This window comes from Euprymna scolopes, chromosome 20, assembly GCF_053919585.1.
Source record: "Euprymna scolopes isolate OS-2025 chromosome 20, ASM5391958v1, whole genome shotgun sequence".
NCBI classification, from domain to species: Eukaryota; Metazoa; Mollusca; class Cephalopoda; order Sepiida; family Sepiolidae; genus Euprymna; species Euprymna scolopes.
Genome location: NC_136501.1, coordinates 12,212,579 through 12,229,634, shown reverse-complemented (window position 1 = coordinate 12,229,634; position 17,056 = coordinate 12,212,579).

Genomic DNA, 17,056 nt, shown 5'->3' with positions numbered 1-17,056 from the left:
AGATACAGAAATTCAAATTTTTTGATGAAGGAGCTGAGAGCCGCCATGCTGTTTTAGAATGTGTTAAAATACAAGGCTGACAATTCAATTCGACTGTCAAGATTTTGTTTGTATTCAAAATAATTAGCAATTTTTTTTTTTTTTTTTTTTTTTGCTAAAAATTGTAAATTTTTATTTTCTTAGTTGAAAAATTTTTTTAGCAATTTATATGATTTTTGCAATATGACATCTTCGTTCCATGATGAATGCATACGTTATAAAGATTTTCTGTATTTTGGGTTTTTAACATAAGTTGAATTCTAAATAAAACCGAAAATCTTTATGCTGTACTTATCCGTGCAGGAACAAAAAGATCATATTCAAAAAATCATGCAAATTAATAAAGTAATTTTATTTTTATAAAGAAAATTATTTTTAAATGACTTCAAGCGATTAATGGAAAATCGTAGGCATTACAAAGCTGATCTTGCAAGTTTGAATTATTGTGGAGTTATCTGCCATAGTTTCTTTAAAATGGCGACGTGAGACGGTCCCTTTTTTTGCTTACTCATAAAATTTGCTTTTCTTAGTTGAAAATAAAACTACTTGATCAATTTATATGATTTTTGGAATATGGCATTTTCGTTTCGTTGCAACTATGTAACACATACACATTTTTATTTTATTTTTTTTTTTTTAATATGAGGAAGAGTTCTGAACAAGAACCAAGCTTTTTTTTTTTTTTTTTTAATAAGTCCAAAATTTTAAACACATTTTGTTTACGCACCTTTTTATGAAAAACAAAATAAAACCTGATACGGACGACATTTTGGTAAAGCTGTTTTGTATACACTCAGTTCAACAAGGTAAATTTCAATGATTTTTATTAATTTATAAGTCAAGCCATCATAAAAGGTAGTCCGAAAGTCTTGTTACCCTTACAAAAATAAACAAAACTGATATAAAGAGATTAAAAAAAACAAAACAATATCAATCTTCACAAACCTCTATACATATAATATATATACAATGACTACTATTTTTTTTTTTTTTTTTTGCTTCTACTCCAAATAGATCAGAGGGTGTTTCAAATTGCATTGTTATGGTGACTGAACTTACGCATTCATGACCTGAAAGTTTCATTTCTTTGCTGCAGATATTGACAGTGTGAGACTCCAAGAAATCAGCTCCTGTCATGAACGTGTGTCAGAAACAGAGTTGGGTCATTGAATTCCTGGCAAAATTGCGTTGAGAAGGGTAGTAGTAAATATCTAGAAAAATAAATTCTGGAGCACAAAAGGTCGCTCGTTCCAATGGTACCATCTCCGTCTTCGTAGCGCTTCAAATTTTAAGTTTAAAAAATTAGGAGGCTTTACTCTTGGAACGATCCTTGTGTGTGTGTGTGTGTGTGTGTGTGTTTGTGTGTGTTTGTGTGTTTGTGTGTGTTTGTGTGTGTGTGTGTATATATATATATATATATATATATATATATATATATACATACATTAGCGGAGAACACCCAGTTGTAAAATATGTTTAAATATATTTTAATTGATGCAGATTTCGTATTTATTATTCCAGAGCCAATTCTCTATTGAATATTATATCGTATGCAATATATATTGCTGATTCCAAAAGTTTTAAACAAATGACTTCAGTGCCATCAGCTAGAATCGAAACCAAAACATTTACCACTCCAGCTGCATTCCCTATCGTTTGAGCTATCAACAGATAAAAATGATTTAAAATTAAATCACTTCAAGCTGTGAATAAATTTGCACATGCGCAAAAGTAATAGAAATATGTTAGCAAGTTGAAATGAACATTTTTTTTTATTTCAACTTGTCAACAGTTCTTGTACGCGTTATTCATCCATCCAAACAAAGATTTTATCCGTTATGAATCATTGTTAGTGTCTGATTACTATTTCATGTTAATTTCAGTGTTATGTGACAAGTAGTTTAAGAGTTTATTGGTTAAATATTTGTACACATACACATCTACTGGTTTATATATATATATATATATATATATATTGTAGTTTAGATTAAGAATGCATCCATAGGATAAAAATCCAGCTAATATTCACCCTATAAATTAGTGTACAAGTATTTACTTGACCTCATAAGAGAGAAAATATTTTTAACTAGCAAAGATACTCGCACTTTGCGCAGGACTTTGCTGTATGCTCAGGTATCTGCTTCGTGGGCACCCTTGGAATAAGTGGATATTGTAAGAGCAACTATTGCTTAAGGTGTTCAATAGTTTTTAGCTACCTCCTGAAGTGACTGAAATTCAACTATGACTTTGATCTTTGACCTTAACCTTGAAAAATGGTGTGCACCGTCCCTAGGTGAGGGACCATCATCATCCCAGGTTTGGTGTGGGCTGTAAGAGATTTGTACACACACACACACACGAATGCTACTACTTTATATATATATATTTCTGGGAAATTTCTTCAAACAAACTGCAAATAATTAAAAAAAAATAAATAAAACATCTCCCAAATAAGCATCTACTATATTTAATCCATATAATACTAAAACTCTGAAAATCTTGTTTGTTGTCGCACTGATTGTATTCGATGGCGGGAAGAAGTCAAAATGAGACAAGAAGTGATGGGAAGCGAGGAACAGAGGGCTAGGAAGGAGCTGCTTTGAGGACTCTTACCTGCCTTGACATGTTTCAAAACCGACTCCGAAATCTAGTTGGTGATTTTCTTTTCTCTTCCCTGCAGCCTCTTCCCCACAGAAGAGTTGTTGCAAGTCTATCTCTGCTCTATTATTATTCTCATGGCAAGTGCTCGACCGAGTTTCAACCTATGATCCCTCCACTGCAAAACTTTCACAACAAATACTCGTCTAGCTACAACCACTGTCAACAATTCCTCCTCTCTCTCTCTCTGTCTAAATTTAAACACAAATTCCACGAACAAAGTTTTTTCCTAGAACTTTTTCAAGTCATTTGTTATAATAAGGTGTAATCAACTAAGTATTATGGTATCCGTTCGATGTTAAGGATTAATAAAGATTAGTATTTAATGTAAAAGCGAGCGCAAATTTTGCCTTTTATTCAACCATCAGTTTGGCGTAAAGCATTCATTTTAAGTCAATAGGCTATAACTTTTTAATGGGCTGAAAAGTCTACTTTGTATGTATGTATTAGTTGGACCCATGGAAATTCAGTTTCTTCTTGCGGTAACAGTACTATTTAGCAATAGATATGTGCCTAAATCTAAGTGCAAATTCCATAAACAAACTCAGAACTGCTCACCTGTAAAAATCTGTTCTGTTGGCATCCCAGCTGACTACAAAATGATCTTCTTCAAGTCCAATGTAAACAAGTTCGTGTTGTGTAATCAAATTCTACCCAATTTCCATCATGTTGTTGTCTCACTGGATTAACTCTTATCCTTCAGTGACCTTTTGGCCTTGAAAAATAATGACTCTCTTGCAACGACAAAGGTTTAGAAGATGGTGTAAATAAATAAATAATGTAATAAATAGATCAATATGTAAATAGTTATCTGTCTGAATAATCACCATATCAACAAGTGTTTTGATTGGATGAAATATAGATTTTATTTAGCATTAGCAACGTTTGAAACGGTGTGTTTATTTTTATCATAACTGACATCGCTAAAATTTATTTGTGAATTCGTATTATTTTGATTCTTCAGACAATGTTATTTTCATGTTTTGGTCAATGTCACCACCGACCTTCTTCAGGTGAATCTTTATCAAACTCGGGAATCTACATGAAATTTCGAATTGAAATTTTTATTTAATCCATGGGGGGGGGTAGCATGCTCTCTTTCTATCAATCATGACTGGGTAGAAGTTCTAAGTAATTCACAATTGTATCTTGAGTGACGCCCACACTGAGAATTGAACCTTCAACCTCCAGAACGGCGTAACTTTACAACTGAATTTTACCAAGTACTTTATCCACAATGTGGACAATTCTAGTGTGAATTTACAGAGCTTTAAACCTATTATGTTTCTCGATGTACAATCTTACTATTTAGCTTGGCACTGAATTTGATAGGAAAATTTCTGAGTTCAACAAGAACAGTAGTCATAAGAATCCAAATAATATGAATAATTAATCGTCATCTAAAAAAATCAGAAACCTTATTTGTGAAATCTTGCTAATTTCCACTGAAATTGAAAACAGATGACAGATTTAGTCATACTTTTAAAATAACTGTTTTTTCTTTTTACCATGCATTCAGTTAAGAACACAAATAAAAACATAAATGTATGACGTACCAACGTCATAGTTCATTTAGTACACATCGAATACTCAATTTTTTTTTTAATTGTATGAAATGTTTAGTGTCATTTTTATATGGCATACTCGCATTCACTCAGCGATTTTCATTATGATTGCCAGAGTTAAGTGACATTGAGCCTTGCCAGTAGCAGATGGGTGACTATCTGAGAATACCAGATGCTGTATCTGGAGGAGGGGACTGGAAAATTTCCCTGCAAAATATAAAACCTAAAACTTTGATGAAATCTAGCATTTAGCAAATATCTCAATGTAAACTGTTAATCTAAACAGATGTTGGCACAATGTAACAACCACCTCCTTTAATCCATTAATTTTCCAAAATATAAATCTTCTTTTTTTTTTTTACACAGTGATCACCACTTATCAAGGCCCGGAAGCCACTCAGGGATAGGGGTTATTGCAAGTACATTGCGTTAGTGTGGAGATTTGACGAAGTGTTTACTTAAGGGGGCGGTTCATTAGGAATTTGTTAACGTTGAACTTGAAGACAGTTGTGGAAGGAGAAAACCAATACATTACTAAATATTGGTAAATATTTAGTTTAAAATAAAATACAATAAATTATATATATATATATATATATATATATATATATATATATATATATATATATATATGAACAAAGACAAGGAACAAACACACGATGTTGAGTCTTCTATGAACTTTTTCTTCTTGCAGCATTACATTGTCATGCACTTTTTCTATCTAAGCAAAGAATTTCTCATTTTTCTGAAGAGTCTATGCATGCAAAGAGATAGTATTAACAAAAAAAAATAACTGTTTGTTTCTGCATAACGATAAGGATCCGTAAAAAATCTACAAAAATTTTAACATGCTGGAGGATCTGTTTTGCATGAAAAAAATAAATATTTGGATCTTGGAATCGAACGATACTGTTGTTCTTTTATATGTGCTCTGTTGTCATATTTAACATACATTGAGCTTCTAAACAAAAAGGATTGATATGCACAAAGAGTGAAATATAACTGAAAAAACATTTTACCAAAACAACATATATATATATATATATATATATATGACTACTTCATTTACTCACATAAAATTAATATACGAGAGTATAAATTTATGTGTAAACTTTAAGTATTTACTTCAAAAGTGTTCAATACGTAGGTAGAGCTAGTTAGTTATAAAATATATATGGCAATTAAGCTACACTGAATATTCCGCATTTTATCCACTCTAGGATTCTTCAGGCTTATGCGCGGATTTTGTGGTCTTCTGTCGTTTTTATATATGCACCTTCTATTAAGATTGAATGATAGGAAGGGCGTGGTGGATACTAGAAAGCTGATTGGCTAACTAAAATCTCAATAGAAGGTGCATATATAAAAACGACAGACAACCACAAAATTCGCGCATAAGCCTGAAGAGTCCTAGAGTGGATGAAACACGGAATATTCAGTGTAGCTTAATCACCATATATATTTTATAACTTACTATATATATATATATATATATATATATATAGAATTTTATTTCGTTTATAGTCTCTCATGATGGTACCCAAATATTTTGTTGCATTTGAGTCGCAAAATATGTTTGTGCTAAATCAACACAAACATATTTTGCCTTAAGACAGCATGACCATCCTGCTACACCTTATTTCATATACCTCTCAAGAGGTCAGATACAATATCAGGTACTGCTTAAAAGCCAGCTCACTGACCTACAAAAAACGCCTGAGCAGCCCCAGCCAGCATTCCTTGGTAGTGGTGCCTTAGACAACTAGTGATAATTTTCAATAATTACAAGAAACCTTCTCTACCACCTATAGCAATGGCCAACGACTCTTTATCTGAGAGTACGTCTTTCAAACTCCTTGGCCTAACGTTCACAGGAAACATGAGTTGGAACAATTACATTGAGGGCATTGCCAGGGCCGCTGCAAGGAAGGTGGGCTCTCTCTACTGTGCTAGAAAACTACTAACACCCGAAAGTATCCTGTACCTCCATAAGGCAATCATTCGCCCATGTATGGAGTATTGCTGTCATATTTGGGCTGGTGCATCGGCTACTAGTCTCTCGCTCCTTGACAAGGTTCAAAAGAGAGTCGCAAATCTGATAGGCCCTGAACTGGCATCTAAGCTTCAGCCTCTGTCCCATCCACGAAACGTTGCATCCCTCTTTATGTTCTACAAGTATTTTAATGGTGAATGCTCTGATGAACTGCAAGCACTTGTGCCCCCACGGCGTGAACACCCTCGACAGACCCGACAAGCTGCAAAATCCTACCCCCTCACTGTAGAGATCCCTAGATGTAAAAGATCTTTCTATTCCAGTAGTTTCTTCCCCAGAACCGCTAGACTTTGGAATTCCATTCCAGGTCCCTGCTTCCTCAACTGTACTGACATGCAGAAGTTCAAGTGCAACGTGAACCAACATCTTGCTGCCCAAATCCCTACATAGTACCCCAGTAGTTGCTGCACCTGTTAGTAGCCCTCTACACCAAAGTGGCAATGTGCCTTGTATGGGGTGAAAATGTAATAAAAAAAAAATTTTTTTTAATCTTATTCGTTCTCATGATAAGAAGCAAAAGTAAAACTAAATTGCTAAAATATTAAATATAGAAGAGACATATTTGACTGGATTCACCTAGTTATTTTCATAGTAAAGTATATTTTTTTTAAAGGCAGAAATGCCTTTGTTGTTTTGTATGCAAAAGTTGTTTTTTTTCTAGTATGTATGCTCACAACCAAAGTCAAACGCAGCACAACGAAACAACCTACCCAAAGATCAAGATAACGACATCTTAGACCAAAAAAGAGAGAAAATAATTATCAGTGAATTACCCAAGTCTCTATATCAACTTCAGAATTATCTGGATCTTAGACACATTGTGAGTAGGTCTATGACAAGAGAATATTCTTATCATTGTTACGACTCTCGAGTATATATCCAACACAGACACAGTTAATCAATCGAGAACCACATCACTCGATATAAAAACATATAAGATATTAACTGATATATACTTGAGAGTCAAAATAATGAAAAGAATATTCTCATGTCATAGCCCTAATGATGAATGCCTCCGTTCAGTCTCAAGAAACAACGGATACCGCCTATAGGGTTAGCTGCACGTGTAATTGTGAGGTAAAAGTTGCTCAAGCCTCAACCACACCTCTCTTGAATCGGCACTGCTTGAATCCAGTGGCAAGGAGATATGTTAGATGACTGGAAACAATGCCGAGATAAACAGAGAGCACATACAGCACTTGGAATTCGCAAATAGTCACCCATTTTAGTACTAGCAAAGTTCAACATTGCTTAACTTCAGTGATCTGACGGGAACCATTGTGCAAATGTGATTATGCCGTATACAGATGATGAATATTATGGAAAAATGAAAGAGCAAAAACAAAACTATTTATCAACGTTATGTCTTTATTTCAAAACTTCCTCGGCATGATTGAGTTGAAGAAATGAAATACAAGTCCAATATTTGAAACTATTTGGTGCGTTTTTGATGTGAAAAGAATGTTTTTGTTCTTTTTTCGAACAAACCATAGCCGATAGAATTCAAAATGTTTAATGTGTTTATGACATGGAATGAATGATTTTTTTTTTTCAAATGACACAAAATCATTGGAATTTTTGTAAAAAAAAATGTGGAAAGAGTGTCATAAAAATTAAAAATGTGTGATGAGTTTATGAAATGGAAAAATGTTTGCTGTATTATTCATATTATTAACTCATATTATTATTCATATTATTAACTCATATTATTATTCATATTATTAACTCATATTATTATTCATATTATTAACTCATATTATTACTCATATTATTAACAGACCTTTGTTGAGAATGGGATGTAAAATAGCTAATCTAAATTCAAATTCTGTTCTGTTAATATAAGTTTGCTTATTAAAAGAGATAAATTGTATAAACCGTTACATTGTTTAATTGTGTTAGTATCTTATAAGTGCTGATTTTATATATATATATATATATATATATATATATATATATATATATATATATATAAAGAAATTTATTACTGTGAGTCCAGAATGAGTTTACATATTGTTTCAGCTAGAGGAAGATCCCCAAAGAGAGGAAATGTCCAACTAGCATCGTCATGAATTCTGACGATGCTAGTTGGATATTTCCTCTCTTTGAGGATCTTCCTCTAGTTGAAACAATATGTAAACTCATTCTGGACTCACAGTAATAAATTTCTTATATACTGCTCTGGCTACACATTGAGCACTCTAGTCCGGTTTTTTCATCACTGGTAAATAAATATATATATATATATATATATATATATATATATATATATATATATATATATACTAGCATTGCCTGGTCATAAAATGTGCATAAATATTATATTTTAATTCATACACAAACTGCAACATGTGCATGCGAGTATTATGGTTTTTTAAAACAGTTCATTTCTTGTAAGTATATATATATATATATATATATATATATATATATATATATATATATATATACTCGGGCTGAGCTCGAAACCAAAACCTAAAGATAGTGAGTCAAATACAATAACCATTATTGATACGATCTTTAAAAAGTGTTTTCAGACCTACTTATTCTTAACATAAGAATCTGTCATATGAGCGATTCACGCATGCATATTCATAAAACAGTTGACAAACAGATAAAAATCCAATGACCCCTACATACCAATTTTTCAATGTTATAGATATATAGATAACTAGCCTGGGTGCCCGGTGTTGCCCGGGTGTTTGGAGGTGTGTGTTGAGCAAAAAAAACAAAAAAGTGGTAGTAGGCAGGCAGGCTCGAACCTGTACTGCAAACGAAGAAAAGAACATGAAAAAAAAATGTCACGTCTTTGCTTATTCACCCATCGCCAAACCGGAAGTGACACAAGTTTAAATTAAGGCTAGCCAATCGAAAAGAGGGAATCACTCTAGAAAATATCGGTGAAAAAAGAGACCCTCCCTGTAGAAAAGTGCCTAGTTGAGGGTGAAGGAATTAATGTTTTTAGGCAGTTTTTCGATATTTGTTGTCCAAAGAGTTGAGCTTCAAAACGATACTGATCTCCTGTAAATCCATTGCCTCTCTCGAAAGTTTTAGGCAGACATACATATATGCATGCATTGAAACAGACAGTAGAGATTATATAATAGATTATTATTATTATTATTATTATTATTGCTATCTACAAGATAATCTCTTAAAACTAATGAATGGACCATTATAAATGTTGGAATATATATTTTAAGCAATATGGTGAATAAGATGAGTACAATTTTTATAAATTTTAACATTTAGAAGGTGCATCTATATAAAGTTATATATTTCATTGTATATATATATATATATATATATATATATATATATATATATCATTATATATGATAAACTCCTAAATTAGTGAACCAATTATTATGAATTTCAGAACACTGCTGCAAGGCATAATGTTAGGTAATGTGGGATATATTTACTTGTTTCATTTTATTTCAGTTGAAATTCTCAGAAATCAAGGGACTCCGTCCTGGAGCTAAAATTTGATCTCTACACGAGACACGTAGATATTCGAATGTTCCACCAAGGTTCTCCTTTACATCTCCGACACTGAGTTAGTAACGAAGGTGGAAATACAATTTTCCTCTTCTCAGTTGACCAATTAAATATGTTATAGAATATCTTTCTTGTGCTCTTTTGGTTTTGTTGCATTTCAGGACAAGAATTCCCTTTGTTTGGTGGAGTATCCAACTTTGTGCTATTACTTGTGATAACATCACTTGAAGAAGGTGCACCATTTTTTGTAAAAGTCAGTATGGGTTAGACATAGCAAGAAGATCTTATTTGGGCTGTAAATACCATGTGATTTTGAATATTTAGTCAGGGTTTACTTGTATGAAAAAATGTCCTCATGCCATGTTGTCCTGACAAACCCCTGTACAGAGTGACATTAGATACCCGAGACCTTAAAGTTCTTTCCAGTAGGTATTCAAATTCTCTTTTTAGTTTTATGCAAAACTTTGTGAAAATTCAAATGCCTTCGACGAAATTTTCACAATACATATTAGCCATCAATAAATATTTTACAAACTTTAGTTCCATTTGAGTATTTAAACGGTTTTCAGGGGACATAATACAGGCCAAACCATTTGAAATTCAGTTTTTCAGACTTGCGTTAAATTTTATTCATATTTATTAAGCAAGATTTCCTGGATGACAATTTCTTCTTAAAATCTCTTAAACTTAAACTTTTAGACGTTTTTTTTTTTTAAGCGAAAATCGGGTAATTGATTTTAATTAAAATTAGAACCAGGATTATAGACATAAATCTTGAATGAGATGTCCTAATCAAAAGAACTATAAGTAACTATTAAATATTAAATTATAAGTAAATATTAAAAATCACCTTGAGAATTCTCTCGGCCTGGGTGATCCAAGTGGATCGATGGTCAGCAAAGACTGAGCAACAACTATTGAGGAGGTCTGTACTCACAAGTGGTCAGCCTTCAACAGTAAATCATGATTGTGAAGGTGGTGGCAAAGTGGTTAACGACCCAGACTAAAAACTTGGGTGTGCCAAGTTCGAATCCAGTTCTTTCCACAAAAACATGTTCATCAAACACCACACTTGATCTTGTCTAACTTCCTGTAAAGGAAATTAAATAAATCATGATAGGTTACGTATCTTTTGCGACCATGCTCAGCACTGCCATGCACAGATCGCCATCTTTTGAGATGTGATGCCTCCGTAAAGTCTCAAGAGACAATGGGTATCCCTGTAAGGGTAGCTACGTATGTAACTGTAAGGCAAGGGTTGCGCAATCCCTAACCACATCTCTCCTGAATCGATATTGCTTGAGTCTAAGGGCAAGTACTAAATGACTAGAAACAATGCCGAGATAAGCAGAGAGCACATACAGTACCTGGAATTCCTAAATAGTCACCCATTTTAGTACTGACTAGGCTTAATGTTACTTAACTTTGGTGATCTAACAAGAACCAACCTGTGTCAATGTGAATTGAGATGTGGTGCAAACCAAAAAAAAAGCCGACTCAACCCAACTAGGAGATGAACATTGTTGCAACAGCTATAATATAAACAAGATGCAAAACCTCTGCCATGTCCATAAAAATGTTAATATCAAATGTACACAACAAAACCAATTACTTAAAAGGGTGGTTGTCCAGAATTCCCCCGTATTCAAAAAACAGAAAGTGTAGAAAAATCTAATGACATAACGAAAAGATCATATTTCAAAAGTCATGTAAAATTATCGATTGGTTTTATTTTTTTTATGAAGAAAATCATTTTAAATGATTAATGGTAAATCGCAGGCATTACAAGACTGATTTCGCAACTTGAAATTATTGTTGAATTATCTTCCTTTGTTTCTTCAAAAGTGCAATGCGAGACAGTCCCTTCTTCGTTACTCATAAAATTTGATTTTCTTAGTTAAGAAAAACACTTGATTAATTTATATGATTTTTGGAATATGATATTTTAATTATGTCGTGGGTACGTATATCATACAAATTTTTAAAACTTTTTGTTTTTTGATATGCGAGGATTCTGAACAAGAACTCTTAAAAGTGATTTATATTTAGCAGCTTCCCCTGTCTTTCAATTGCCAAAATAAAGTTGTATTCTTGTCAAAATGGTTTTCAATCATATTTGTCAAAAAAATTATTTTTATGTATTTTGTTTGTCTGAGTGTTCCCTAAATTTCAAATGTAACTTCTATCTTTGTCTTCTTCCTCTTTTTTTTTAGTCACTTTTTTCATGAATTTTTATTCCAAAGAAACTTTTTTATTTTTTTTAAATTTCAGATCTTTAGAATTTTTTTTTTTTTTTTTTATTTTTACTGATTCTTTGTTACATTTACATCAACGGATTGTAGATTAATCTTGCTTTTCTTTTTTTCTTCTTTTTTTTTTTTAGTAAATTCATTTATTTATTAAAACTCTTCCAAGTATCTGCTGATTAATTATACACAATAGAACCAATTTCCACAAGTGTTACTCTTGACTAGTATTATTAATAATTAGTGATGGAACGATTTCAATAGTTTTCCCGATTCCAATACTATAACCGATTCTGATTCTTTTTAAATCTTTAAATACTGAGCTATAGAGTTGTTTTGTTCTTTTAAGTTTTGAATTAATATAAAAATCTATGTATTATATAATAATAAAAATAATTAAAATAATATTTTTAAGGTAACAAAATTCTAAATAACAGTGTTCTAAATATGCATATATTTTCACAAACGTAAAAATACACTTGGGGGGGTCATAGATTTTAGTTTTACATTTAAATTTTAAACAAAAATAATTAAAAGAATCGTATTTGGCCTTGGAAAATAGGCATAAATGTTTCTGATTCTGATTTCCCCCAAAAGTTCTGATTTTCATTAATCGTCCCAACACTACTGATAATAAACTTAACTAAATTATTGAAATCTATATTTGCAACTAGCATTCATTCGTCTTCCCGGTTTCCATTATGTACTTTCAGCAACAACGCCACATCTTTATTTCACCATGTTCCATTCGTAATTATTCCCATCAAAGCAATAATTTTAACAAATCATCTGTAGGATGTTTAATTGTCCCAGAATTCAACTTACCTTTGCAGTTTTCAATTTTTTATTAGCGATAATTCTTCAAAAACAAGATGTCTTATTTTCCACCCAAAAAACCCAATTCACAAAATCAAATTAAAAAAAAAAAAAGAAAGAAAAAAAATAAAATGATGTTTATGACCGGGTCTAAAATAATAAAAACTAAATATAAAGCTTTGCCAAATATCAGAAAATATGCCAAATTTATTATTATTATTTTTTTTTTTTTTTCAATGGAAATATATTTCAGCTAATTTTATTAATTTTTTTTTTAATAAAGAATAACTATATTCTTTATATAATCTATATATATATATATATATATATATATATATATATATATATAATTAAAATATTTTTAAGATAACAATATCTAAGTGTTGTAAATTGTTTTAAAAATTTATATAACAGATGGATTCAGAAAACGAAAATAACTTTTTGGTGGACTTACAGTTTCTGCTGAAATTATTATTGGGACAGACAATATGCACAAGTATGTGTTATACAGAATTGTGTGGATGTGAATTCTGACAGGATATATAAACAAAAAAAATAAGAAGCCCAACACCTACATTTTTTCTACTCTCCTTTCTATATTTTTCTTTTCATATATCTTCAGTCAGTAATAAGCCTCAGATAAACTAAAAGATGAAATACCGATTCTTCTGACATTGTTGTGTTTCTTGTGTCTTCTATTTGGTCTTTATATATTCCTTATCCCATTTTCTTATATATATATATATATATATATATATATATAAACAATAATAAATAAAATTATAATAATAATTAAATCAATAAACTACTATACAGATACATATATATATAATAATGATAATTAAAATTATGATATTAATTAATGAATAAACTAGTATAAACAAAAATATAAGCAGACATATCTGAACGCATCCAGATGAAAACTATGAAGAAAAGATAACTCTGTTCCCTCCAAAACCGAACAAAGAAAGGGATGAATTACAGGTCATGTGAACTGATAAATGTGTGACCATTGGCTTCCAACATAATTTGTTTGCTGTGATTGTTTGTCTTATAATTGGTCTTCATCTATTCCTTATACTATTTTCTTATAATATTATTATTATTATTTCATGTATCGACATAAAATTCTATGTATCTATTTTCAGTATTTACTTCAATAGTGCTCAATATGTGAGTAGATCTAGATAGTAAGTTTTGAAAAGATCTGTCAGGCTTGTAGCTTAATTATTATATATATTCCAAAATTATATATATATATATATATATATATATATAGTAGTAAGAGAATACTCATGCAGCTGTTTCATACATAGTAAATCATATTTTGTCTTTTTTTATTAGAAAACCAAGAATATGCTGAATTGGCCTCATCAGTGGGTGTTTTTAAATCCAATAAAATGTGACATTTATAATAAAAATATATGGTAGGAACCATATTGAAACGAACAATATTTATTTCATATGTATTCACATTTTTTTTTAAATTATAAATTTTGTTTTTTATTGCATTCAATAACACCTACGTCTGATTAAACATATTCTTAGTTTTCTTTTAAAAAATGGCAAAATATGAAACGCCAAAACTTGGTTTGTTCCTTATTTATCTCTCTATCTTGTTGGAATACTATTTCCATTATTCTCATATACATATATATATATATGTATAACTTTAGATAAAATGAAATGCTTAGTATATTGAATAGTGGGTAAGCATGAAAACAGACAGTAAAAATAACACATATCTTTAAAGCTCCTATTCCATATACTACACATTTTACACACACACACATGCTCATGTGTGCGTGTGTTCTTATGTATTAAACTGCTTTTTGGTTAGTGCTATTGTTTGCACATCAAACGATTTTATTTAGCTCACGGAGATGGACATAAGCAAAGTATACCACAAAGTGAAAAATGAGATGGGGGGGGTAGTTATATACGGCCATATGGACTAAATAAGTCATGTTTTTTTAATAATATTATACACACGAACCATCAACCAGAAAAGCAACAATGCATACCATATTGTGTTGCCGGAAATAAATTTCCATTATAAAAAAACTATGTTGTATGTCCAGGTATTTCAATGGTTGATCAGCTATCAAAACGGATGAGATATATTTTAATCAGCAGCTTACTGGGGATGTTTTGGTCTTGTTTGAACTTTAGAATATTTCTAACTCTCTTCATAAGAAAAGTTGGTGTTTGTATAGAATAGTGATGTTTTAAACCAACACATATCAGGTGAAAACATTATTATGTATTAACATGTCATGTCGAAATTAGTATAAATTCCAAAAATTACGAAAAATTATTCAGTAGAAGATGTGTTAGATCCAGTTTTTACAAAAAAAAATCATCCACAATAACGGTCCAATATTTTGTATTTTTAAATGGCGGATTGTCAAATTGATAGATTGCAGTTACCTCCCTTGGATATTGATAACCTTTCTATGTGAAAACATACGATAAAACTCTATAAATCGATAAACTCAGTAAATTTTATTTTACTTGTAATTATTTTTTTTTATTTTTTTGCTGGATCATTTTTCTTAAATTTTTGGAACCTATACAAATTCCGACATAATATGTAATGTTTTCACCTGAAATACATTTGTTTACAAAATCCACTATTTTACACAAGCACTGAAAAGCCTTCCATGTTTGCCAATAAATCCACAATGCTTATACTTTTTTCTTATATCGCATTCTATTTCTAATCTAGATGTGACTTGTCGTACAATAGATTCAAATATTTATTTTTGATTAAGGATCTAAAAAAAAAAAACTTAGGTACTTATACATGACAACGTCGGTGCCATTGTTAGGGAGCAGGGTTGATAACTCCAATTTATTCTTCGTCAAATAACACGGCAAATAAATAACAAGATTATTTTTTTCCGAACACAAAAATATTTGAAAACCAAAACATTTATTGGATAAAAATGTATCAAGACATAATTATAAAAACATTTATTGAAAATTCACTTTAAGAAAATATAATTTTAATAAAATATTTTTTGAATCAAGCAACATTGGATTTTTTTCCCCGCACCCCTCCTCCCCAAAAAAAACATTTTTTGAATTAAAGTAACGATGGATATTTTTTTCCTGAACGATTTAATGGAAAGTCACCGTAATAAAATATTTTTTTAATAAAACATTTTTTGAATTTAAGTAAAATTGTCACAGTAACAAAATATATTTTTAATTTTTAAATTATTAAATCATTTGAATGAAATGAAACGAATGAAACTGGTTGACTTATTGTCACTGTTGAATTAGGTTGAAAAGTTACAAGGGATATAGGAGAAAGTTTCTGAGGAATTTCCCAAAAAGTATGAGTTAGCGTTCCTTGCTCTTTGATCAAGAAGCGCCACCTGGCCACAGTTTAATGAAACGCACCAAAAAAAAAAAAAAAAAAAAATGGCACTGTCCTTGTCATGCATAAGTGTCCAAAAATTAAATGCCGTACTTTCCAAACATTGCAGACTTTATAGTTTTGAATTTTTGAGATGAGGGCTGAGTGTTTATATTACTTGTATTGATCAGACTATTATTCTCATTTTGAGTGTTATTTGTGCAACGCCTCAGTCGGATTGTCCTTCAACCATTTTCAGACATGTTGGTTGTTGTTTGAAAAAGAAAAGAGAAAAGTTACTGCCTCCGTAGATATTTCCGTGTTCTGTGAGTTAGTCTCTATTATATGGTTTTAGTTTCAAATAATCCCCTATTGATTATTATTAGAGTTGCCTCTCCTTTGTCAACCAACTTGTCACAAATTCGAAACTAAAATAACCATAAAATAGAGAATAACTCACAGAATACAAAAATACCTACAGAGCTAGTAACTTTTCTCTTTTCTTTTCCAAACAACAACCAGCATACCTGAAGATGGCCAAAGGACAATCCGATCGAAACGTTGCACAAATAACACTCAAGATGAGAACAATAGTCCAATCAATACAAGTAATATTGCAGACTTTTTCTCTTAACAGCAAATTGCGTGGATTTCTATCCCTCCCCCACCAAACTAGCAGTTTCCATCCATCAACAGTGCCTTCTTTTTATGATTCCTTTTAACTAAATAGCTTTTTAAAAGAACAAATATATTTTAAAAGAAAAAAAAAAGAGTTCTCTATTGAAAAATTTCGATTTAATTTAAAGAAAACAAAAAT